This window comes from Lepidochelys kempii, chromosome 10 (genome assembly GCF_965140285.1).
Source record: "Lepidochelys kempii isolate rLepKem1 chromosome 10, rLepKem1.hap1, whole genome shotgun sequence".
Taxonomy (NCBI): domain Eukaryota; kingdom Metazoa; phylum Chordata; order Testudines; family Cheloniidae; genus Lepidochelys; species Lepidochelys kempii.
Window position 1 is genome coordinate 36449730 of NC_136389.1, and position 24878 is coordinate 36474607.

General features: G+C 47.9%; 1 protein-coding gene across 1 annotated transcript in view; it reads left to right on the forward strand.

Annotated features, from left to right (window-relative positions):
• The first annotated feature begins 222 nt into the window (after nucleotides 1–222).
• Nucleotides 223–24878, forward strand: part of LOC140918455 (ankyrin repeat and fibronectin type-III domain-containing protein 1) — a 574998-nt gene continuing 550342 nt past the window's right edge. Inside the window, exons 1-2 of the mRNA XM_073362896.1 lie at nucleotides 223–311; nucleotides 7529–7659. The gene's annotated coding sequence lies outside the window, so the exon portion shown is untranslated. The remainder of the gene's footprint in view (nucleotides 312–7528; nucleotides 7660–24878) is intronic.

Genomic DNA, 24878 nt, shown 5'->3' on the forward strand with positions numbered 1-24878 from the left:
CCCCACCTCCTCCAGTGTCGGGCCCCCCCGTAAAGGCCTCCCCTCAGTGGCTCTTGACTCTCCAGTGGTCTGCCCCCCAGGCCTGTCTCAGGCTCTCCTGCCCTTGGCCCCGGCGGCACCCCTCTGCCTCGCCACTCGCCGCTCGCAGGGGCCGGACGAGGCGGGGCCGCCCAGCCCTAGCTCCACGAGCTGCTGGAGAGAGGCCGGGGCATGGAGCCAGCCATCGTGTGTCCTGCGGGCAGCGGGAGCCTGCGGCGTCTCCGCCTCCTGCCCCGGGCTGCGCCTGCCCCCGACTTTTCTCCGTGCTCCGGGTAAGGGGCTGCTGATCCCCCGAGGGCAGCGCGTCCCTCCCCGCGGGGGGCGGGCGCGGCGCAGGCAGGGAGCTACTGTGTGGGGCAGGGGAGGCATACGGAGGTGGGGCAGGGGGCGCTGGGCAGGGGTCATGGACACAGTGAGGGGGCTGGGTGAAAGGGGGAGGGCGTTGCATAGGGCTGGGCCGTTGGGTCAGTCTGGCGTCGGATGCACGGCAGTGGGGAGTGCGCGCTGGCCGTGTGGCGTGGGTAGCCCGGGCACCTCCCGGGGGCGGGCAGCGGGGGCGCCCCGCAGGTGGGTGCGTGGCTGGGTGAGCACTGCCAGGACATGCGTTTGTGGGGCGGGGGGTTAGCTCTGGGACCCCCTACTCCTCCAGCCTGGCGCGGGGCGGGGGAATTCAGAAGCCTGCAGACAAGGAGCCCCAGGCAGCGGGCCGGGGAGGAGAAGGGAGAGGCTGGGGCAGCGTTTCCGATCCCTGCCCGGTCTGTGTCTGGCCGGGCTGAGGCAGATTCTGCAGATCCAGCCTCTGCTTCCTCCTCTTGCTGCCGCTAACGCGTCCTCACCGGAGCTCAGCCGCGGTCGCGAATCGCCCGGGTTAGGGCGCTGCTGCGTCGGGCTAAGCCCGGCTTGGCTCCGCCGGCGTGTTTGCTGCTTGGAAATCCCGTAGCGCTCTTCGTGCTGTGCGTGTGTCGGGTTGTGCTGCAGACACACAGGGAAATTGCTCCTCCATCCCTCGGAAACAAGGGGGATGGATTCTCCCTGGCCCCGTTGCTTCCAAGGCAGTTACCCCAGGGGCGAATGTGACCCCTGGCTTTGGAGGCCCAGTGCAGATAGGGGCACCAAGCCTGCAATGCACTTGGTTTTGCATCAGGTCGGTGCTTTGCAAGAGTTCTTGTGGAAGGACAGGTTTCCTGCTTCCCAGCCCAGACTATGCGGTGGGGGAACATCCCGTTCGCTAGGCAGCGGAACAAGTGAGCAAGGCTGTCTGCTTTAATGAGGAACAGGGAGGGAGATGTTGGCAGAATTTTACATGTTTTTTTTTTTAAACCATTTCTGACTCTTTTTTAAAAGGGGGGGAGGGAAGAGGGGCACATGCCTCCAACAGCAACAGGAAGAGTTGGAAAGGGAGAACAGCGGAAGGCATTTCCAAACTCTTCTGCACCTGAAGTGCTAATATGGATTCCCTGATTCTCAATCCAAAACCAGATTCCTCAGGTCGTGGTACAGTAATTTACTGTTTCATTGCTCTGGCATTCATTCTTTTTATTTTGAATTTTTTTCAAACCGTAGTAGTACACGTATTCCAATAGGCCATGCCTTGCAAAATATCTTCTGATTTTGGAATAGACTTTTCCTTTTACACTTGGATTAGCTAATTGGATAGCAAAACGCAAACTGCAGGGGTAGGATTACTTAATGCTCTTGTAATGCTGTTTTGCTGTTCAGTTTCAGTCCTTTTGCATGAAAAGAATCTGCCTTGAAATAGCTTCTCATCCCATCGTCCCCCTGCGGTAGGAGAGGAGGCAAGCCCCACAGATCCCTCTGTGTAGAAGTCGTGGTGCAAGCTGTGCAGGGAGTGTATTCCTTGAACAGCTTTATTTTTGCTAGGCCTTTCGTTTTAAGAAAGGTTCCATTGTCAATGTAACTAAACTGGCTTCACAGCAGATTTGTTCATTTGAATGGCTTATTCAAAAAGTCCTTGATAATTACAATGCATTGTTTAGCAAACCGGAGTTTTTCATTCATCTGACAGGTTAATTCCATCATTGGGGCTTAATTTTTTTAAATGGATTTCCCTACAAAATGCAAGTTCTGGTGAGGAGACAGCTGTGCTGTAAACATTTGCTTTCAGCAGGCTGCTTTTTCTTTCTTGCGAGTGGGTGTGGTATATTTTTTTCAGGATGTCTTGTTAGGAGGGGAATTGTGGATCTCAGGGTGATAAAAAGTTTACCCTCTATCCCAGTGTGATGAAGCATTTAGTTCTGTCTGGTTCCTATGCTGGTTTTTTGCTTTTTCATTTGAGGTTGGATTGTTTTTAGGGTCTGTCTGAGAGGGCAGCCAGCAGAAGTTCTCAGACAGGTGGCATTGAAACTTAGCCAGTCAAAACCACGGAAGTGGCTTTCCTAGTAGTAGAATGTGTTTATGTGTTCTTTTAAAGAGGCTGATTCTTGGATTTAGTCAAGAAGAAGTTTACACATCTTTCAAAAAGAGGGAGTGGGGAAGTTTTAAAGCGTTGTTCCTTCAGGCTCTTATTCAGTAAAGTATTTAAGCATGCTTAATTTCAAGCACTTGGGAAATCCCATTGGCTTCAGTGCTTGGAGTTAGACATGTGCTTGAGTACAATGCTGAATGGGGCTCTAAAGGAACAATCAGTTATTTTGCAATCTCTGCTCCTATTCATGCCAGTCCCGTATACTGCATACTTCAACATTTCTATTCTCTTGTCTGCAACGTCTGGGCGAGAAACATTGTCCAAGTTCTACAAAACCTTTATCATGACAGGAAGGGATTTTCTCATCCTTTTCCCTCTCCTTTTCAAACTATCTTCGTCTCTGGGTGTAAATTACTGCATTTAGGTAAGGAGGGAATTTTTTCTCTCTCCTCCCCCTCTGTATTGTAAATATTTTTACCCCTTTTCTAACTCATAACTCTAGAAGTGATCAATGCGACTGAGGAACATTGCCTTGTATGGTTTAATCCTGGGTTTCCCTTAGTTGTATCACACCCACTTTTTCTGCTCAGGGAACATTTTTCCTGTACTCTGTACTTCTATAAAGACTATTAAGACATGTTTAAGAAACTTGGAACCTGCTTGGTAGCCTCCCCTCTATCCCCAACCTGCCCCAAATGATGGAGCTGTCACTGAGTCAACTCTTTCTCCCCATAGAGCCAGAGGTGTGTCTAGCTATGGCTTTTGCCCAGCCAGCGTGGGTAACTGCAAAGAAGTTTGTGCCAAGAACATTCTTGGGTAATGCATTTGAAAAGTTTATGGGCACGTGTTTGTCCCTAGTTGGAATTCCGAGGACATGACATTTTCCATTTCATCCACAGAGAGAAAAAAACCCACAGTCTTTTTCCTAATAACCACCAAGAGGCAGCCAAACGTTCCCCGGAAGTAGGAAACTTGCCGTCTTGGGTATGTCTAGATAGTGCTGTCAGGTGTCTGCACAGGTGGAGAAGATATCCCTTGTGCATCAGTAAAAGCCACTAGGATGAAGTGGGATTCAGGAGAAGGGCCATATGGTTTAGCTGAGGATAACAAATCTTGCGGGAGAAACAGGAGCTTCTGTAGGAAAAGTGATGTGACCCCCCCCCCCATGTGTTTTCCCAGAGAGAAGTTTTCTCACGTAAAAAGCACCGAGCATCCCAGTGCTGTGCAAATAATAATAGCTTCCTCAAATGAAAAATGCCAGCTGATGTTGGTAGGGAGGAGCAAACTGTATTTTCAATATTCAGTCATGTGAAAAAACTAGGTCTGTTAGTGTTTTGTGTATTCCTCAGGGATGATTAAATCAATAGTTAGAAGATATCCCTGGCATAACAGTTGTTGAGGCAATCGCTATTTTTAATTAGAAACCCTTTCCTTCCAGTGATTTATAATCTGAGGAATAAATTCACCTTGTTAGCTTTAACAATTTAATTTTAAAGAGTCTAGTTATTGTCAATTGTGGAAGTGCTGTAATTTTTTTAATAGGTGTCCGCCTTGCAGCATCATTCATGTTATGGATTGCTGTAGCATACTGCAGGGTATTGAATGGACACCAGCTCAGTAATACTCTGTATTGTTTACATGGAGAAGAGAATATTTATCCACTGTAACAGATGAGGAGGATGGATCCATAACAGGTTTTTAAATATAAATGTGGATTTTTGGGGAGGGGGCAGGAGGATGGGGACACATCACTTCTAATACAAAACTAATAAAAAAATGAAATGGACAATGGTTTTTAATGAAGCTGGCTGGGAGAGCTGGGGCATGATGAGATGTAGAATTGTTGCTGGTGGGTTGCCCAGCTGAAGACCTGGGATCTCAAGTGTTATGGCAGCCTGCTATTCACTTTCATTTGGGAGATGGTTTAAACATGAATTTTTCAGGGGTGGGATCCCCTTTCATGTTTGTTATCCTTTCCATTGTCTATTTTTAAATACATAGCACATGTATCATGGGCATTTAACTAATATCAAAATGAGTTTCGTTTGCCAAGGTGGGTAGAAGCTAGGTGGGATTCGGTGTTTTGGGATGTTATTTCCGCTGCATCACATTTCATATTTGTTCTGGTCTTTGCTGATACTCTCTTCTAACTTTTTCCAGTCCCTCCCCATCCTCAGGTGATCCTCAGCCCCACAAGCTGCTCTGTAGCTGAACACCTTGTAGTACCTTATTTCAACATTATCTTTCCCTTCGCCTAGAGGTTTTCTGTGTGGGAAATATGAATTCTTGGGGCTAGGCAGTGCAGGAGGGGTGGGGAAAGAAGGTCAGAGATGCACCTAGCTATGCCTCATCCTCCTTAGGCATATAAACCACCTCTTGTGTACAAGCCTCAGGTCACCAGGAATGCTCCAGTCATCCAAGCAGGGCTGAATGGAAGTTCCTTTTAGAGCTGGCTTAATACTTCTTTTTATGAAATGTTGAGATCATCTTGAAACTGCATGAGTTTCCCTGTTTAACTGTCATGTGAAGATGAAAGCACTTGGCTCTTACAGAAGGAATCACATGGCAGATGGGTCCATAAAACTGCATGGCTTGAAAAAATTATCAGATGCCTTCTAGCTAGGGGCTGTTATGAAGTTGCGGGGGAGGGTCCCCAGCCATATCCGAGGGCACAGTTTTGTGCCATGTTTTCTGCTGAGAGCTTTCCCGAACAGCAGTAGCAGCATGAAATAGATGCAATTCTTGACAGTTTCACTGCTGTTCTAGGGTTCTCAGTGATATCTCTGAAACTGATAGCTGTCATGGTCAGTTTCATTTTTGCTGCTGGACAAAGCTAGGAGCAGCAGCAGAGGCAATGAAGCTGGGAAGACAGTTGCAGACTTGGGAAGACAGAATTGCATCAGCTTCCATTCTCTTCACACTGCTAATTTTCTGCACTCAAATAAAATGGATAAAAACATTTTTTTTTAAATGAAAGCTTATGTTTTGTGACAATTGATGGCTTAGTTCCCTTTGTTCTGAGAAAGCTTCTCAGTTGCAGGGAATTGGATTTTTCAGGCCCTGAAACTAAATGACACTAAATAGTCTTGGCGGAGCCTATTTATGTGAAACAAAACTGTGAGCCCCTCAGGCTTAGTACCTCTGCTTCAGAGTGAGCATATGATGGATGTGGATGGCTGGTTTGAGAGATTTCAGAGTAGCAGCCGTGTAAGTCTGTATTCGCAAAAAGAAAAGGAGTACTTGTGGCACCTTAGAGACTAACAAATTTGTTTGAGCATAAGCTTTCATGAGCTACAGCTCACTTCATCGGATGCATTCAGTGGAAAAATACAGTGGGGAGATTTATATACATAGATAACATGAAACAATGGGTGTTACCATACACACTGTAACCAGAGTGATCACTTAAGGTGAGCTATTACCAGCAGGAGAGTGAGGGGGAAGACCTTTTGTAGTGATAATCAAGGTGGGCCATTTCCAGCAGTTGACAAGAATATCTGAGGAACGGTGGGTGATAAACAGGGGGAAATAGTTTTACTTTGTGTAATGACCCATCCACTCCCAGTCTCTATTCAAGCCTAAGTTAATTGTATCCAGTTTGCAAATTAATTCCAATTCAGCAGTCTCTCCTTGGAGTCTGTTCTTGAAGTTTTTTTGTTGAAGTATTGCTACTTTTAGGTCTGTAGGTTTGAGAGAGAAATTAATGGTATTTAAGGACAGTGCTTTTGCTCAGGTGATAATTTTAGGCATAGAGAGAGATGTGGCAATGGGCCAGTGTCCTTACTGAGCCCTTATGGAAAGACTTAACAGTGGTAATTGAAAAGCAACATGATGAAAAATGAAATTCTTAAAACTAAGAACAAAAGGAAGGCCAGCTGGTTATGAGACCCTGCTAAAATTCAGGTGTGGGTTTGAAAAATCCGATAGCATTCCCAAAGCTGATCCACAAGTGCAACTCCCATTGATGCAAGTGTTCAGCATGGGAACTGAGGGCAGTAAGTGGCTCTTGGTGTGCAATTTAAAAGGATGCTGACAAATTATTTCCCAGTGTCCCTTTTCTCCTCCCTCCATTTATGTGGCTTGCTTCCGACTCCTCTGACTTAGCCTATTATTGAATTACCTCATGCCTCCTCTGCTCTGCCTGCTTTAACCTTTAAAGAACGTAGTTGCATGAATGTCCTTTCTTTACTGGGTGCTCGATGGTCATTGCAGTGAAGTATCTGAAAAAGAGAATGGGAAAACTATTGACATTATTGGTGGTCACTAGGTAAGGTCCCCCTCACAACCCATACAATTCCTAGTTCTTTGTACCATGGCATTATACAGCTGCCATTTCATTGAATCATAGAAGATTAGGATTGGAAGAGACCTCAGGAGGTCATCTAGTCCAACTCCCTGCTCAAAGCAGGACCAACCCCAACTAAATCATCCCAGCCAGGCTTTGTCAAGTCAGGCCTTAAAAACCTCTAAGGATGGAGATTCCACCACCTCCCTAGGTAACCCATTCCAGTGCTTCAGCACCCTCCTAGTGAAATAGTTTTTCCTAATATCCAACGTAGATCTCCCCTACTGCAACTTGAGACCATTGCTCCTTGTTCTGTCATCTCCCACCACTTAGAACAGTCGAGCTCCATCCTCTTTGGAACCCCCCTTCAGGTAGCTGAAGGCTGCTGTCAAATCCCCCCTCACTCTTCTCTTCTGCAGACTAAATAAGCCCAGTTCCCTCAGCCATTCCTCATACGTCATGTGCCCCAGCTTCCTGATCATTTTCATTGCCCTCCACTGGACTCTCTCCAATTTGTCGACATCCCTTCTGTAGTGGGGGTTGCAAACCTGGATGCAATACAGTTTGCCCTCCCCAACACCCCCATCCCTGTTCTAGCCCCAGTATAAGAACTTCTGATATCCAAAGCACTCTGTGATGTCTAGTTGAGTTCCAACTAGCTGATGCGTTTGCCTGTGTAGTGTGGCACTTTTAGTTTCTAACTCAGTACTCTGTAAAGTGCTTTGTGGTACGTGGAAAGTGTAATATCAAACCCAGTTTTTATTCCATTGTATCTACAGCACACATCTGGCTGTGACATCTCCTGGAGGCACCTAATGCTCACTGGCTGGAATAACTTCATGACTGTGGAATGAAGAGTGATTGTCTTGGCAGAGCATCAGAAGTAGCCATCTACACTGTCCCACTGGCGGTAAGACTCCCCTGAGTATATGTCTGTCTATTGAATTAGCTGCGTAGCACTAAGTGTATGCAAGGCACTTAACACAGGCCTCCAATTAATCTTCTAGGGTACTTCTTGATTCCACTGTTACCAGCTTTGCCCGTTACTTTGGGGTATGCTCATTTATTAGGGTTACTCATGGGGGGAGGTGTCCGTACTTCTGTCAGTGTACGGCTTGTGTCACTTGTGTTCTTATACAGAGCTCTACTTCCCACTGCTGCAAGTTCCCTCCGAATGGAGCTACCCTGTGGGACCTAGGTTCCCCAGGGCTGGGTTCTTCCAGCCCCAGAATCTCACATACACCCCACCCCCACCCCGTGTCGGAGAGGATCAGGTTAATCAGAACTCCCAAGCTGACCCCTTATATGTCCTTGGACTCAGCAGGATGGGTCAAGCAGCAACTCCAAGCTGCCACCCTCGGACGCCCTGGGCCCTGCGCCGGAACAGAGCCCGCCTGAGCAGATTGGGTCGAGCAGCACTTCCAAGCTGTCCTAGGTTCAGCATGTCCCTGTCCCCACTTTCCCGTTACAGTTGTTCTGGTAGTAACCCACTTGATGAGCAAACCCCACAGGATTTTTGGGCACTGCAGGGGCCTTTTAGCTTAGGTATGAGGATCGTTGCTGTAGAGCGAATGAGGAAACCAAAAAGCACCCAGGAGTGGGGTAGAGAGAGAGAAGCAACCAGCTTAATTATGAAAGTTATTTATTGCCAGGTAATAACCATAGGGGAACCAAACAGACAAAACAGTTATAATATTAAATCTAACTTAAATTGATTATAAAAGTCAGGTTTAGAAAACTGTAACTGATCACACAAGTCAGGGTCAGAAGACTATACTTAAAGAGAGAGAGAGAGAGAGAGCTGGGCTCTCACCACGGAGTGCTGGAGACAGGCAGAGCCCACAGCACAATCAGTCAGGAGAAGATGAAGTTCCAATGGAACTGATGCAAATTTTGTATCCTGGCATCAGAACACTTACTTGAGCATGGGTAGGGGATTTTGTAGAGAAACAACAGTGGTTCAAGGGAGAACACTAGATTTGTTTATGTGTAAACAAGGGAGTATACCAAAGTTGTTTTGTTCAAGCTAGACCATGGGAGCTGATCATTCCTGGCTTTGGGTGGTGTTCCTTGGAAGGAGCTCGCAGTGCAGTTAGGGAGCTTTATTATTTTGGATACCAATAAAGGATTCATTACTAGAATTGGTCTGATAACTACTGAGCTGGGTGTGTGTGCAGGCGTGGGTTCATTAACATCTGGAGCAGAGATCCCCCATCATGCAGTGCTTCCTGCTTTTCTGGTCCCAGAGTTCCATGTGGTTCTTGCCTTGGAATCTCTGTTCTCCATTCTGTATGCTAATGGAGATGCCTCCTTCTGCGATCTTCAATGCAAATGAGGCTAACGGAGTTTCCTTAATCCATTCATCCTTATCCCAGGGTTTAAAGTGGGTCTCCCACTGCCTTTTCATTGCTTTTTGTAAGTCTTTCTTCTGATGCAGATTTGGTTCAAGCAGAGGCTGGGGTGGGGAAGGTCTTTCATGAGTCAGACAGGCTGGGTACTGTGCCCTGGCTCCCCAAGAACACAGAGTTGCTAGGTGACACCACTGTTTATGAATGGGGTTCCCTTTTGCCTGCCACATGCTGATGCCTTGATAGAGTTGGAGGCTGCAGTCACACAGTTCCCTCTGGGACTGGAGGTGGTCCAGAACAGCAAACCACCTTCTACTGAAGGTGACTGTGAAGGAAATTCAAGGAGCCAGCATCCAGGGTTATTGATCCTGAAGGGTAACAAATCTGACTGCTACTGATTGGCTAGGAATTGTGCTCAGACGTGTTTGTCTGGAAGGTGCTACAGAAAGGCAGAGTATTGTTGTTTAGTGTTGTGGTAGCGTCCCGGGGCCCCATTGTGCCAGACGCCTTACAGACACAGAAGAATTCATGATCAATTTGTAATACGGCATTTGAAAGAGGGAATGCCTTCGCTCCAAAAGAGATCTGCTCCACATTTGTCCTCCTCTTTCTGAAAATGCATCAGTTGTGGGCTTCAGGTGAGCCTGGCCAATTTAGGGTGAGGATAGCATTGGAACCTCCCAGTCGCTGTTGCAGGCCTGTCTGCAGTTCCACATAACTTCCCCATGCGAAGGATCTGGCCCAATGCTTCTTGTAGTCTGTGAAACTGAGAGGAATGCTGCCTGCACTAGGGAGCTGGGTTGATGTACCAGTCGTATGCTGTATTGTTACAGTGGGGTCTAGTGATACATCTCCCTAATCCAGCCTCCTGGGAACCTCAGTTGACATGACGTTACATATTTTTGAGATCTGGGAAGGTACAACCTTCTTTATCAGTGGGGACAGTTCATCACTTAGGAATTGTTACACAGGCAGTCCGTATGAATTCTGCAAGGCTATTTCTATTGAACTACCAGCAGCGTTTGCATGTAACAATGTAGTTGAGGCAAAATTACCATTTTAATTGGGCTAATCCTCTCAAGGGGCCAGAGGAGAAATAGTATAATCTGGAGAGACGTCTCTTTATTTTAATAATTAGACAGGGATTGTAACCCTGGCACAAATCCTTTACATATGAGGGGATTTTGACTCCAAGGTATCTGATACTTTTGATTTGTGGCTGGTTTAAAGGGGAAGTATGAGAGCATTGCACAATTATCAGCCTGGCCTTGCCAGGCCTCTTCTCAGGGTTATTAGTGGTGGTGTGAAAACCCGACAAATTCCTAAATGGAAAATAGCCAATCAGATTTGCAGAGTCTGGTACAGTTTTGAAAAATATCTTGTGTGTCAAGAATGGTCTTGTTAATGTCCTGTCTGGTGTTGTCCTCTCCTGCATCCCAGGAAAGCTGTGTGCTGAGTGAGTGAAGGAAGAGTTGTGTCATGAGGGCAGCCTCGATTGGTACCCACTTCCAATTCAGAGTGGCTGGAGTCATATCCATTTACTATGAGAACTGCTTTTGGTGAGGAATAGATCCATGCCCCCTAGATGAAACCACCCCAACGCTTTGAAGAGTTAATTCCTGCTGGTTTGCTCAGTGCTTTTTCTGGGCTCAGGGAGAGCACCAGTCCTGGCTGCCTCCCAGAAGCGAAAAGGTGAAGAGATGCAGAAGTTGCTTGACATTCTTATAGGGTTATCCTGCAACTAACTAAGCATTAATACCCCTAACTAAACCAGTCTAATCTGCGCTAATTAGCTGAAGTAGCCAGAGTATTCAGTAGCTACTGAAGTGTCCACAGTAAGGAGATGGGACAGTATGATTGACCACACTTTTTTCAGGGGGCTTCTCTGGTTTCAAAATGAATTGTGTAGCTTGCTTTGGGGACTTTTCCTTCTGGAAAGCTGCATTGTACATACAGAGCAGCCTTCCTGAGACAGGAATTTTTAAAATCCCACTCAGAAATGATTAGGGCTTTGACTCTTTAAAGGAACAACTTCAAAAAGTTAGTTGAAAGCAGTTCCAGGCCCTCCCCCTGCCAATTTTTGTGGTTTTATGATCACATTTTCATATCTAAAAATTTCCATAACTGCTTTCTCTCTCTCCTCTTGTTGTCTGAGTCCCACACAAGCAGGAAAATGACTACATAGGGAAAACAGTGAGAGTGACTAGATGCTGTTAAATGCACAAACTATATCTCCAAAGAGAGCTCCCCCCAGTCTTGTTTCCTTAGTTTTCTTAGGTGCTACTTGTAACACTAGGGTAGTCAATGGTTCTCCATTTTTTTAAAGTTGATGGTATGTCCCTTTAAAAATTACCCCCATGGCATTGTCATCTTGTAACTCCAGAGGAGTCCAGCACTTTGACTCCCTCCTTGGGGAGTTTAAGGAACTTATATGGGATTGCTTAAGAAGAGTCATTCAGCTTTCTCACTTGCAAGGTGTATGGTTCTTCACAGAAATTTCTGATTGCGGGGAATTAATGCTTTTGTTAATATGCCTCTCTCCTTTCTAGTCTTTAATAGCTGATATAATTGTGGGAGCCACATGGCCCTTTAAAAGTGTGTGCCACTGACCTACCAGGACTGTTGCCTTGCCTTCTCTCCGCTGCCCCAGTTTACAAGTGGAGCTTACCATAGATAAGATCCAATCCAAAGCCCACTGATTTCAATGGGCTTTCGATCTGGCTCTTGGTATATATTTCATCGCAACTGAGTCGTATCAGTCCTACTTGTGTCCTTTCCTTGGCAGTGTCCTTAATGGTATGAATTCAGGATTTGGTCTAGCAGTTAGCCAAGGTGTGTCCTGCACTTTACCATGCTCTATGAAATACTGTTCCAATGAAGGATTGCTGCTTCCATTTCCTATGCAATGTAGGAGGTCTCTATTCAATTGAATTAGTCCAAGAGAATTGATTCAGCTGTTTTTCTAGGAATTAGGTGACTGGTCTATCTTGGCAAGCCTATGAATGAATGCTCGCTGTGAAGTCCTACCCTATTTTACCGAGGTGAAACCTCCAGGATCGCTAAGGCTGTGGCATAGGACAACATCAGGATGCTCCTGATCTTGGATGTAACTGCCTCCCTTACTAGATACAGCGTAAAACAAGAGGAAAATATCTCTTGGTTTTGAATACCTGGAACCTGAATTTGGTTCCTTATCATTTTAGAAATTCTTTTCCTTTAACCAGTACAGGTTGAATCTTTACTATTAAAACATAGGTAGTATTTCTCTGTAAACTGGTCACAGAGGGTATGTCTGCAGTGCAGTCATGGATGATTGCAGTTTGAGTAGAAATTCCTGAGCTAGCTTCAATCTAGCTACCTGGGTACTAAAGCAGTGAAGCCGTGGTAGCAGGGGCTTAAATGTGGACTACACAAGTCCATCTGGAACCCTAGATAATTACTCAGGCTGCTAGCCCATGCTGCTGTGGCTGCACCGGTCCAGTACCTGAGCTAGCTGGATTGAAGCTAGTTTGGATATGTCTATGTGAGCCACAGTCACGTGCTGATTGTGGCATAGGCATACCCTGAGAAGCAGCTGCATCAGTGGAAAGATCCCCTTTACCAGGGTGCACTAAGACAAGCGAAACAGAATTAAGCATAGTTCTCCAAAGCAAAGCTAAGTGTTGTGGAGTGTTTGGTTTCCCCTAGGGCAGTGCACAATGCTGATAACTGCTTGCTGACATGCCACAGGCAGAGAAGTGAAGGAGGAGCAACACTACTACAGTGTAACATGGATGGTGTACGGAATAGTTCTTGCTAGTGCTATGGCTTTGCCCTTTGTGTCCTCTTCTGATTCTGCTGGGTGTGGAATGTGAATTAGGAGGTTCGGACTTTAAAACACCAGTTAGAATTTCAGCAGCTGAGAATGCTGGGTCAGGGAAGTTCGTAAGTGTATGTAGGGTCACCATCTGTGTCCCAGGTAGATATTTCAGTGATGTTTCTCAAGGGGAGAGTTTCTTGCTGGAATCTTCTTTTCCCCTCTCCCCACTCCAAGTTGAAAACTCCTGAGAATCTTTCTTCCAAGATCCTGCTCCAGTGGAACACTTGTCTTTTTGTTTGCCTGGATGCCCTGCTGCACGGGTAAATTCCTTCTCTAGTTAAGTTCAGCCACTTGCACCCCATACTGAATTTGAGGAACAGAGCATGTTACTGGTGTCTGTGAGCTCTCCCTGAAGTGTAACATGGAATGAACTTCTCTTCTGTGGGTATACAAGGAAATCAAGACTGAAGGCCACTTTCAGCCTCAGACTGGGTGTGCTGGTCAGTCACTTGATCCAGGATCTTGCTTTATTAATAAGCAGTGAAATGTTGCTTATCTAGACTTGACTGCTGGACAATGGGATTTTCCTAATCTGTTTTTCAGCAGCCCCCAACACGGCAAAACCTGCACTGCTACTGCCCACTAAGTTTGGGGTGTCTATAGGAGGCTGTTTGTGATTCCTGTAGAAGCAGACATGTCAGTAATAATCTGTTGGAAAGAGAGACAATACCAGTTAGCTGCATGGCAAAAGTCATATCTGTTAAGAGATGCAAATCCATCCATAGGGATTTTACAGTCATACAAACTTGCTCCTTTAACGTTGCGTGTCTGTGTTATGAAAGCTCATTGGGGAAAAATGAAGAGAAGAAAGGCTAAAAGCTCTGAAGAGACTTACTGAACAGGCTGGGTCAGGTCAGGACTCTGGTGCTTTGTTTAAAACTGCCTGTGAATGGTTGGTAATGTTACCTGCATTTTCTGTGGATCCTCAAATAATGGAAGCTGTATATGTGAGAGGGAGAGAATCCTCTAGAGGTAACTGTCAGCTATAAGGAATCCAATTATAGTGAAGCCATGTGGCAATTGCCAATTGCTCATATGCATTTCAGTGGATTTGTGCCCCTCTTATAGTGAAGCTTCATTTCACTATAATAAATTCCACTGTTCTAATCCCTGATGAATGCAGTACTTGGTATCCACCAGTAGGTGTTAAGTGCTGCATTCCATGAGGATTATCACATCCTCAATCACCTGTCTTCGACTTGTCTACACTCGTAAATTGTCCTGCTTTAACTATAGTTAAACCCACTCCCAGAGCAGATGCAATTATACTAGTATAAAGGTGCTTATATTGGTTAAGGGTGTTTCCACATGCGACAGGAAACCATTTGGTTAAAAAAAAAATTGGACACATTAATGTTTCCTCCTTTCCCAGTCCACCTCATCATATGTGGCCCAACTTGATGCAAGGATGCTTGATGTACCACTAGTCCAGGAATTAATAGTTCTAAGGTCCGATATGCTGAACCATGAATACATATGTATATATTATGCCATTGGAGAAGTGGGATACCAGCAATTAGAGAGCATTTGTGTGTAGCACTGGTAGGTTGTGATATACTGGATCTTAAATTTATGATATAGTTGCATAGGAATTGCTATATTGGATTGGACTTGAGGTCCATCTCGTTCAGTGTCCTGTCTGATAGTGATCATCACCAGATGCTTCAGAGAAAGATGTAACCACTCCATCAGGCAACTGCAGGGTTATCTGCTCAACAGATTAATTTCCATTATGGTCTTTAATAGTTAGAGATTGATTTTACACCTGAAGCATGAGGTATAATATCCCTTCCAGAATGTTTGTCACTAATTATGATAATGTTGGATACTCTTGATGTTCTTAGAAATGTCTATCCCTTTATGAATCTCAAGTTCTTGGCCTCAACAACATCATGTGGCAATGAGTTCCGCAGTCTAATTGCTCATCATGTGAAAAAGGATTTTCTTTATCTGTTTTGAATTTCCCACCTTTCAATTTTAAGTGACTGTCCCCTTGTTATTGTGTTATGAGACAGGAAGAAGTGTGTGCAGAAAAGTCCACTGAGATCTATATTTTAGCAGTCCTAAAAATATGCTGTTAATATTTCTGTCCCTCTGAAGGCTGTATGTGGTAACCAAGGCAACTTGGCCTAAAAAGTAGCAGGATTAAAAACAATTATACCAATTAAAAAAAGTTAAATCCTAACAAACTTTCAAAAAGATGGCATAAACACTTTATGCAATGTTCTGGTCTGCACACATTTATAGTGATTTAACTAAAGTTGTGATTTTTAAACTGACATAATAAATCAGTGCAACATTGTATGTGGGCACTCTTAAATCAGTTTAAACTTGGTTTTTTTCAGGTTAGCTTATCTCTACAGAAACAAGCTAAAGTGATGTATCCCATTTTATTGCAATGTGTATGTCCACAGAGGGGTTTTCACTGGTTTAACTAACCTGGTTAATTACCCTGATGCAAGCTTGTGTGTAGATAAACTTGACAGAATGTGGAGACACAAAGGTTTTGTAACTCACTGAAGATACCCACATAACTGATTCTGCTGCTTGTGAATAATGTGGTCATTCCAACCAGCATGGATTGATTTTAAATCAAGGCATTTTAAATTATGATTTGAATCATCAAGTGGAAAGCCTTGATTTAAATAATCAGTTGTAATCAGCTTTTCCATTTATACTTCAGTTATTTTCTAAAGAAAGATGCATTCTCATCTGTAGATATAACCATTAAACCCTCACTCTCACAGACCTTGGGAGGCAGGCCAGTCCTCGCTTACAGACAGCCCCCCAACCTGAAGCAAATACTCACTAGCAACTACACACCACACCACAGAAACACTTAACCCAGAAACCAATCCCTGTAGCAAACCTTGTTGCCTACTCTGTCCCCATATCTACTCTAGCGACACCATCAGAGGACCCAACCACATCAGTCACACCATCAGGGGCTCATTCACCTGCACATCTACTAATGTTATATATGCCATCATGTGCTAGCAATACCCCTCTGCCATGTACATTGGCCAAACCGGACAGTCTCTACATAAAAGAATAAATGGACACAAATCGGACATCAGGAATGGTAACCTATAAAAGCCAGCAGGAGAACACTTCAATCTTCCTGGACATTCTATAACCAATTTAAAAGTAGCCATACTTGAACAAAAAAACTTCAGAAACAGACTTCAAAGAGAAACTGCAGGGGAAATTTTAAAATTTATTTGCAAATTTAACACCATTTAAGTCCCTTACAACACAAGGGGCTCAGACGTGTCCTGTAGAGAGAGGGGTTGGTGGTTTTTGCTGTCCCTGCCCCATTTACATTGGCCTGCCAGTGACAAATCTGCAGCTGTGTTGATAAGAGATTTGGGGGGCGGGAGGAGGAGGAGAGTTCATGGTTAGGAATCGCACCAGGATTTCAGATGCTGAATGCAAACAGGAGGTCTGGGTCGAGGAAGGAAATGGAGGCGATGCAGCTGTGCTTGAGGATGCTACGCCTGCCCAAGGGAAGCACTTGTGTCTCCTGAGACATTTAGGTGTAGGAAGCAGCGATGAAATCACTAGTTTACTTGCCTTGGTCAAGACCTGGAGGCGTCATTAACAGTGTCAGCACAAAAGGGTAGTTCAGATTAAAGGTGGAGATAAAACAAACAAAAATTCTTTTATCTGTATAAAGCAAGGCTTGTTCCTATACATTTATAGAATGCTATTCAGCCTGCAGACCAGCTGCCATGCAAACGAGCTGGTAAATATTTAACACAAACAACAGTCGAGCTGGAGCTTCCATGTTGTTGAGACAGACCAGGTCTTTCCCTTTTATTGGGCAGGAACCTAAGGCCTTGTCTGTATTCAAAGATGCACTGGTTTAACTAAGCCCAAGTCTATACTGTAAACTTCTGCCAGGATAGCTATGATGGTGGTGGGGGACTTCAACTACCCAGACATCTGTTGGGAAAATAACATATCGGGGCACAGATTATCCAGCAAGTTATTGGAATGTATTGGAGACAATTTTTTATTTCAGAAGGTGGAGAAAGCTAGCAGAGGAGAGGCTGTTCTGTTATGACAAATAGGGGGGAATTGGTTGAGAATGTGAAAGTGGAAGGCAGCTTGGGTGAAAGTGATCATGAAATGGTAGAGTTCATGATTCTAAGGCAGAGGTGGGCAAACTACAGCCTGCAAGCCCATCCTGCCTGGCCCCTGAGCTCCTGGCCGGGGAGGCTAGCCCCCGGACCCTCCCCTGCTGTCTCCCCCTCCCCTGCAACCTCAGCGTGCTGCACCGCCAGCACTCTGGCCTGCTGCTCCTGCCGGGCAGGGCGGCTGGCTGTGAGCTCCTGCCACTCTGAGCGGTGTGGTGGTGGGGGTGGGGGATTGGATAAGGGGCAGGGGGCAGTCAGGGAGCAGGGGATGGTTGGATGGGTCAGAGGTTTTGTGGGGGGTGGGGGGCGGTCAGGGGACGGGGAGCGGGGGGGTTGGATAGGGGGTGGGGTTCCATGGGGCAGTTGGGGGCAGGGGTGTGGATAGGGGTTGGGGCAGTCAGGGGACAGGAAGCGGGGGGGTTGGATAGGGGGTGGGATCCCGGGGGGCAGTTAGGGGCAGGGGGCCTGGGAGGAGGCAGTCAGGGGACAAGAGCAGTGGGGGGTGGATGGGTTGGTGGTTCTGAGGGGGACAGTCAGGGTGGAAAGTGGGAGGGAATGGATAGGGGGCCAGGTCCAGGCTATATGGGGAGGCATAGCCTTCCCTACCCGGCCCTACATAAAGTTTCACAACCTGGATATGGCCCTCGGGCCAAAAAATTTGCCCATCCCCGTTCTAAGGAATGGTCGGAGGGGGAAAACAGCACAATAAAGATAATGGATTTCAAAAAGGCAGACTTTTTAGCAAACTCTGGGATTTGGTAGGTAAGCAAGTGGAAGCAAGTCTAAGAGGAAAAACAGTTCAAGAGAGTTGGCAGTTTTTCAAAGAGACATTATTAAGGGCATGAGCAAACTATCCCACTGTGTAGGAATGATAGGAAGTATGGCAAGAGACCATGCTGGCTTAAACAGGAGATCTTCAATTATCTGAAACTCAAAAAAAGAGTTCTACAAGAAGTGGAAATAGGTCAAATTACAAAGGATGAATATAAACAAACACCACAAGTATGTAGGGACAAAATTAGAAAGGCCAAGGCACAAAACAAGATTAAACTAACTAGAGGCATAAAGGGTAACAAGAAAACATTCTACAGATACTTTAGAAGCAAGAGGAAGCCCAAGGACAGGGTGGGCCCATTTCTCAATGAGAGGGGAAAACAGCAACAGAAAATGTGGAATGGCAGAAATGCTAACAGGAGCCTGAGCCCTGGTATGCCACCGGAGAGGTGTTTGACATCATAGTGATCAAACCCAGCTGGGACAGAGCTGGACCCTGTAAAGGAAGATACACAAGGCAGTGGGAGAGCTGCCTGAGGAGGGCCAGGGAGGTGACACAGTAGGAAGGGAGCTGGGAGTTTCCTCTCTTTTGTGTTAAAGTCTGGGGGAGGCCTGAAGGCTGGAGCCAGATCTGGAGGGTTCTGGGGCAGAGGTGGGTTGCCCTAGTCAGGAAGCCCAAGTGGCAGTGAAGCCCAAGTGACAGTGAAGCATAAGGGGTGGAACACCAGGTCAAAAAGGGACTCTGGTAGCTCCGGTCAGCACTGCTGACTGGGCCATTAAAAGTCCAGCTGTCGCGGTGCTGGCAGGCTACCTACATGGCTCTGCGCGGCTCCCCAGAAGCAGTGACATGTCCTTCTGGCTCCTAGGTGTAGGGGCAGTCACGAGGGATCCACATGGTGCCCCCAACCCAAGGCTTGGCTCCGCAGCTCTCATTGGCCACGGTTCCCAGCCTGTGGGCGGGGGCAGCACGCAGATCCACTTGGCCATGCCTCTGCCTCGGAGCCAGAGGGACATGCCGGCTGCTTCTCAGAAGCTACCTGAAGTTAGTGCTTCCCAGAGTCTGCACTCCTCACCCCCACCCACCCCTAGCCCCCTGCCCCAGCCCTGATCCCCCTCCCACACTCCAAACCCCTCGGTCCCAGCCCTGAGGCCCCTCGTGCACCCCAATTCCTTATCCCCAGCCCCACCCCAGAGTCTGCACACCCAGCCCAGACACCATACCTCCTCCCACACCCCAATCCTCTGCCTCAGTCCAGAGCCCCCTCCCAGATTTTAAACCCCTCTGCCCCAGCCCAGAGTCCCCTTGTGCACTTCCAGCCAGAGCACTCACCCCCTCCTGTACCCCAAGCCCCTGCCCCAACCAGGTGAAAATGAGCGAGTGGGGGAGAGCAAGCGACAGAGGGAGGGGGGATGGGGTGAGCAGGAGGTGGGGCCTTGGGGAAGGGGTGTGGGAAGGGTGTTCCATTTTGTGCAATTAGAAAGTTGGCAACCTTAGGTGTTTGGAGTGAAGTTGGAAGGGCCTGCAGGAAGAACACTGCAGTCCCTCTCTGGGCACTAGAAAGCGGGGATACCCAGACTCCACAGGATTGGCACAAGGGCCCGTGACCCTGACACAATGGGAATGTCCAGATCTCTATGGAGAACATGGGGAGGTCTTGTTTGTAAGAGAGAGCCCAGGAAGGGGCAGGGAAAAAGGCCGGAGGAAAAACTAATGGTAGGAAGGGATCCAGGAAGCAGCAGCAAGGTGTCTGATGGAGCAGACTTTGACTGCTCATCTTAGGGTCCCTGGACTGGAGCCCAGTATTGAGGCAGGTTTCTGTTCCCCTACCGGTCACTGGGAAAGATGGTGTGAAGTTCCCCAGTGAAGGTAAGGACAATTCAGAGTCTTGTGAGTGAGGTATAATGATCACTGGGGCCTGACACAAGGTCTTTGAGTTAAATGCTGGACATTGTTACCTCAAAAAGGGTGAGGAGCTAAATCAATGAGCTAGCCAGAAGGCTGTGTCATGCGAAGAGGTGGACCACCCAGGACAAAGGCTGGAGGAGGAGTCGGGGTTTGTGGCTGGGTAAGACTTCTGGAGGGAGTTTCAGTTTGGAGCTGGCTGGGGAGATGGGGGGGAGACCCAGAATCTGGGTCTCAGCTCCCCACACCCTAAGATGGACCTGACAGTACCTACAAGCTCTGTTTTAGACTATGTTCCTGTCCTCTAATAAACCTTCTGTTTTACTGGCTGGCTGAGAGTCACGGTGAATCGCAGGAAGTGGGTGGTGCAGGGCCGTGACTCCCCTACACTCCCTGATAACTGGTGGCAGAGGTGGGACGTACTGCACCACATGGATGGCGCTTCCTGCAATAAGTGACTTGGGAGCAGTAAAATGAAGGGGGATTAATGAGAACCAGGCATGTTGAAGGCTCAGAGAGGAGTGGTTTCAGGAGGCAAAGGAACTACACTTAATCCCTGGGAGTGTGTGACCAGTGAGAAGGACTGTTGCAGTAACGGGGTCCCCCTGGGGACTGCGGTGAGCAGTTCCAGGGGAGGAGGAATCTGCGGCTTGACCCTGGAAGAGAGGTGGTGACCCGGAGAAGGGCTGGCACAGTAGGGGTTCTTCCTGGAAACCGTGGGGAGCTGAGAGTACACAGACCTGCAAGTCCAGAACAACTTGGGGACAGCGGGGTTGTATAACCATCTCCTTAAGAGGGACCTTGTAGAGCTGTTCAGAGAGAGAGGGCTGCGCATTGGAAACCTCACTAAAGCACAGCTGATTGCCTAGCTGGAGGAGGAGAATCACTTGGAGGAGCTGATCCCTGCCCCGGAGGGAAGCAGCCTGGCAGATGCAGCATTGGCCCCGGTGTCTGTCCCATCTGGGAGTGGTCAGACTGCTGCCGAGAGCACTCCAAAGCCCTCCTACCTATGGTTAGGGGAGGGGCTGGAAGGAACCCGGCGAACGCCGGGGACAGCATGACCCCCGTGGCCAGCAGAGGATCCTCATGGCAGAGCTCCCTATTACTGGAGCTGAGCTGGCTGGAATGAGAGAAGGAGATAAAACTGAAAGAGCTAGAGGATAGGGAGAAACAGTGGCAGCATGAACTGGAGTTGGCAAAGCTGAGGAGCAGAGAGCCCCCTGCTGCGGTGAGTGAGGGGGACCCAGAACTGCATGGAGCTTTGATAAGCAGATCCTGTTCCAGTTTAAGGAAGGGGAGGACATAGATGAATTCCTGATTGCCTTTGAGAAGGCCTGTGGGCTGCACAGCATTGACTCTGCAGACAGGCTCTGGTTTCTCACCCCCTTACTGGACCCCAAAGCCGTGGGGATGTACAGCCAAATGGAAGGGGTGGAGGCAGGGGACTATGAACTGTTCAGAAAGGCCTTGCTATGCAAGTTTGGGATGACTCCCGAGGCAAACTGGAAAAAGTTCCGGAGTCTGTGTAAAACCCCTGAGGACACATATCTGGAACTGATCCTCCAGATGGAGGGATATGTCCACAAGTGGGCAGATGGGGCCCAGACTAAGGGGGACATGGTTAAACTGATTGTACTAGAGCACCTGTATGAATATTGCCCATCCGACCTGAGGATATGGTTGGTGGACAAAAAGCCAGAGGACCTGCAGAGCACAGGGCAGCTGGCCAACGAGTTTGTGGACAGCCAGTTGGGGTTGGAACGGAGGAGTCCCAAAAGAATAAGCCCACCACAGTGCAGAGAGAGAGTCACCCTGGGACCCCCCAAAGGGGGAATGTGGAGAACCCACTCCCAAGGGGAACAACCGGCATCAGGACCAACTGACCGGCTCAACGGGACCAACGGAACGTCAATTGTTATTACTGTGGGCAGAGGGGCCACATACGGACCCAGTGCCCCAAACTCAAGGACAGACTGAGCAAATCAAACCTACACAGGGTTAACTGGGTAGTGACCCAGCAGGAGGAGGGGCAGGCTTCCCAGGCAGGAGGGGCTGGCAGCTTACCAACTTCTCATGAGGGAGGAGTTTCCCAGACCAGTCCCTCTGGGGGCTGGATGATCTGGACTCAAGCTTCTCCGTTTACAGGGTGGGCATGGGGGGGCTGTCCCTGCAGAGCGAGTACCTTGTTCCCCTGGAGCTGGATGGGAGGAAGGCCAATGGATACTGGAACACGGGCGCTGAGGTGATGCTGGCCTGTCCCGAAGTGCCTGATACCTACCTGACTCTGACGGGTGTGGGCGGGACCCCATTCAAGATGACTGTGGTGAGGGTACATCTGAAATGGGGGGCCAAGGAGGGCCCCAAGGACGTGGGGGTGCACCATAGAATCATAGAATATCAGGGTTGGAAGGGACCTCAGGAGGTCATCTAGTTCAACCCCCTGCTCAAAGCAGGACCAATCCCCAACTAAATCATCCCAGCCAGGGCTTTGTCAAGCCAGGCTTAAAAACCTCTAAGGAAGGAGATGCCACCACCTCCCTAGGTAACCCATTCCAGTGTTTCACCACCCTCCTAGTGAAAAAGGTTTTCCTAATATCCAATCTAAACTGCCTCCACTGCAACTTGAGACCATTACTCTTTGTTCTGTCATCTGCTACCACTGAGAACAGTCTAGATCCATCCTCTTTGGAACCCCCTTTCAGGTAGTTGAAAGCATGTGTTCCAGGCCCCAAATAATTTTTGTTGCCCTCCACTGGATGTTTTCCAATTTTTCCACATCCTTCTTGTAGTGTGGAGCCCAAAACTGGACACAGTACTCCAGATGAGGCCTCACCAATGCCAAATAGAGAGGAATGATCACTTCCTACAATCTGCTGGCAATTCTCTGACTTATACAGTCCAAAATGCCGTTAGCCTTCTTGGCAACAAGGGCACACTGTTGACTCATATCCAGCTTCTCGTCCACTGTAACCCCTAGGTCTTTTTCTGCAGAAATGCTGCCTAGCCACTCTGTCCCTAGTCTGTAGCAGTGCATGGGATTCTTCCGTCCTAAGTGCAGGACTCTGCACTTGTCTTTGTTGAACCTCATCAGATTTCTTTTGGCCCAATCCTCTAATTTGTCTATGGCCCTCTGTATCATATCCCTGCCCTCCAGCGTTTCTACCACTCCTCCCAGTTTGGGGTCACCTGCAAACTTACTGAGGGTGCAATCCACACCATCCTCCATAGCATTAATGAAGTTATTGAACAAAACCGGCTGCAGGACTGACCCTTGGGGCGCTCCGCTTGATACCGGCTGCCAACTAGGCACGGAGGCATTGATCATTACCCATTGAGCCCGATGAGCCCCATCCTTTGCCTACTGAGGTTTTGATGGGGGGTGTCCTAGAAGATTGGCCAAGCAACCCCAGAATGCCCTAGTCCTGACCTGTAGCCAGAGCCAGCAAGGGGCACTACACTCTAGCATCCTCAGAGGCGCAGGGCCCTACCCTGGTGGGGAGGGAGTGCCCAAGGACAAGGCTCAGGGGGGCGGTGGCTTCAGACCCAGCCGGTGAGAGGGAACAGATCCCCATCCCTTCCCCAGCTGCTGAGTTCCAAGTTGCAAAAAGATCCCTCCTTGCAGAAGCAAAGGGACCTGGCTGGCCTCAGTTCGGCCCAGACCCTGGGGAAGGGCTGCCAGAAGAGGCTCATGTGGGAGAAGGGATTCCCCAGGGAAAGTGGAGTCGTGGGGGATCTAGAGGCAATCCGTGGTCTCCCAGAAGTATCGCCGCAAACTACTATACCTGGCCCATGAAATCCCTCCCTCAGGACACCAGGAAATCCGGCATACCAGGCAGAGGCTGCTACAGAACGTTTACTGACCTGGAGTCCTGAATACTGTCCAACAGTATTGCAGATCCTGTAACCCCAGTCAGAGGGTGGGGAAAGGCGACAAGGGGAATCATAGAATCATAGAATATCAGGGTTGGAAGGGACCCCAGAAGGTCATCCAGTCCAACCCCCTGCTCAAAGCAGGACCAATTCCCAGTTAAATCATCCCAGCCAGGGCTTTGTCAAGCCTGACCTTAAAAACCTCTAAGGAAGGAGATTCTACCACCTCCCTAGGTAACGCATTCCAGTGTTTCACCACCCTCTTAGTGAAAAAGTTTTTCCTAATATCCAATCTAAACCTCCCCCACTGCAACTTGAGACCATTACTCCTCATTCTGTCATCTGCTACCATTGAGAACAGTCTAGAGCCATCCTCTTTGGAACCCCCTTTCAGGTAGTTGAAAGCAGCTATCAAATCCCCCCTCATTCTTCTCTTCTGCAGGCTAAACAAGCCCAGCTCCCTCAGCCTCTCCTCATAACTCATGTGTTCCAGTCCCCTAATCATTTTTGTTGCCCTTCGCTGGACTCTCTCCAATTTATCCACATCCTTCTTGAAGTGTGGGGCCCAAAACTGGACACAGTACTCCAGATGAGGCCTCACCAATGTCGAATAGAGGGGAACGATCACGTCCCTCGATCTGCTCGCTATGCCCCTACTTATACATCCCAAAATGCCATTGGCCTTCTTGGCAACAAGGGCACACTGCTGACTCATATCCAGCTTCTCATCCACTGTCACCCCTAGGTCCTTTTCCGCAGAACTGCTGCCTAGCCATTCGGTCCCTAGTCTGTAGCTGTGCATTGGATTCTTCCATCCTAAGTGCAGGACCCTGCACTTATCCTTATTGAACCTCATCAGATTTCTTTTGGCCCAATCCTCCAATTTGTCTAGGTCCTTCTGTATCCTATCCCTCCCCTCCAGCGTATCTACCACTCCTCCCAGTTTAGTATCATCCGCAAATTTGCTGAGAGTGCAATCCACACCATCCTCCAGATCATTTATGAAGATATTGAACAAAACCGGCCCCAGGACCGACCCTTGGGGTACTCCACTTGATACCGGCTGCCAACTAGACATGGAGCCATTGATCACTACCCGTTGAGCCCGACAATCTAGCCAGCTTTCTACCCACCTTGTAGTGCATTCATCCAGCCCATACTTCCTTAACTTGCTGACAAGAATACTGTGGGAGACCGTGTCAAAAGCTTTGCTAAAGTCAAGAAACAATACATCCA